The following is a 1,773-nucleotide window of genomic DNA, read 5'->3' on the forward strand; positions in this document are numbered from 1 at the left end:
GAGTAGCTGGCCATTAGCATGACTATTCTGAGGTTTTGGCCAAATGTGGCCAAAGCCCATTTGTCCTTATTGATCCTCATCACATTTCTTTTGACCCCACCGTGCAATTTATCCAAGTCACTCAGGACCTTATGCCTACCCTCCAGCAGATCAACCTCTTCCCCTCGTTTAGGGTCATCTGCAAATTTGCTAAGGGTGTAGTATTCCCCCTCATCCAGCTTTTCAATAAAGATGTTGAACCTTGCAAGACAGAGAATTGATCATGAGGACATCATATTTGAAACCCATCTCCAAACAGAGATGTCAGTTCCAACTGTTGGGGTCTGGCCATCAATGCAGCTTTCTATCCATCTTGCAGTTCATAAAGAGATGGCAGTGGTGGGATTTGAACCCACGCCTCCAATGAGACTGGAACCTAAATCCAGCGCCTTAGACCACTCGGCCACACTACCTACAAAAGGCAGCTCCTGCGAGCATCAACCTCTCTTGACATTTCCTGAGTTTCAGAACAGTTTACACCAAGAGTACATAGGAAGTTTTAAAAAGCCTCATATGTCATACCTAGTGAAAATGTCAGCATGTTTTCAATAAAAGGGGGCTGTGACACAGTATTCCAAAAAGATGGCTTTTAGCACATCCTAACCTTCCGCTGCCGTCTCTCTCGGCTGCTTTTTATCCCAGATCACACTGACACACAGAGGAAGGTGATAGGGATTATTGGTCATGATACTCTTAAAGCTGAAGTCACAGTTCCTGGGTGCAGCTGCCATCCTCTGCTCTGGCAGCTGAGCCTTTGAAGGGCTCCCCACGTGGGCCAGGGTAAGCAGTGACTTGTGGATGGACGTGATGGGGGGGGAATCCAACACAGATAGAACTTCTGTAGTTTTGTGGTTGTTACATTTGCTTTACATGTGCAATGTACTTGTTTAAAGCCCCATGAAAACAGCAGTGCTTTGTTTGCTTTGCTCCCCTTTGGGGCTGAGAAGAGCTGGTCTCATTCTGTCTCCGGAGTAAACCCAACTGCTGTGTGAAAAAGGGTAGAGGTATCAGCAGAGCATATACGTCGCTCTCAGACTGGGGAAGCTACACAAGTTTGGCCGGTCTTTTTCAGGAGGCTTGTGTCTTGGCCTCCTCTGCCCTTGAGGATTGACCGACTGAGGCCGGCTCTCCTGCTGGCCTCCTTTGCGTGACTTGCTAAAGGAAGAAGTGAGGCTGGAACGGGGCAGAAGAAGGAAGTAAAGCTGAGGCAGGCAGGAGAGCAGCTTAGCACCTCAGTGCAGTTAATGGAGCACCACTCTCTCTCCTGCCAAAGCCTGTGCAGGTGAGGCTGGCTGCAGGGGGGCAGAATCCTGTGCCTGTCCAATGGTGCTCCAGGAATGGCTCCTGGTACCCCAGGAAGAGAAGTGGGATTCTGGGTGGAAGGAAAACAAGCAAAGCTCTGTCTGAGTGAGTAAGGAGCAGGTCCTGGGTGGACTGGGCAGTGGTGGTCTTGAGGGACTCTCTGTCAGCCTTGGGGCAGCAGGGACCACTCTCCCTTTGTGACTGAGCCAGGCTGGTGGTTCATGGCTTTGGATGTGTCTGGTCGTGAGCAACTGGGACCACAAACCCTCCACCTGCCTGTGTGATGGGCAGATGTGCTTAATATGACATTTGAGGGAAATGGTTTAGCTGTCAAATATCAGAACCTCTTTTCTGTGTGTGAACAGCCTTTGTAGCTGGGTGCAGGATGTGTCTGTCTGTCTGTCTGTCTGTGCTACAGAGCGTGTGGCAGGC

At 50.0% G+C, this 1,773-nt stretch overlaps 1 non-coding gene across 1 annotated transcript; it reads right to left on the reverse strand.

Annotated features, from left to right (window-relative positions):
* Positions 1–370: 370 nt before the first annotated feature.
* Positions 371–452, reverse strand: TRNAL-UAG (transfer RNA leucine (anticodon UAG)). The gene has a single exon. It is a non-coding gene; the product is annotated as a tRNA-Leu (tRNA).
* Positions 453–1,773: the final 1,321 nt, after the last annotated feature.

The sequence above is a fragment of the Carettochelys insculpta genome, unplaced genomic scaffold (assembly GCF_033958435.1).
Source record: "Carettochelys insculpta isolate YL-2023 unplaced genomic scaffold, ASM3395843v1 scaffold_0035, whole genome shotgun sequence".
In the NCBI taxonomy this organism is placed as follows: Eukaryota; Metazoa; Chordata; order Testudines; family Carettochelyidae; genus Carettochelys; species Carettochelys insculpta.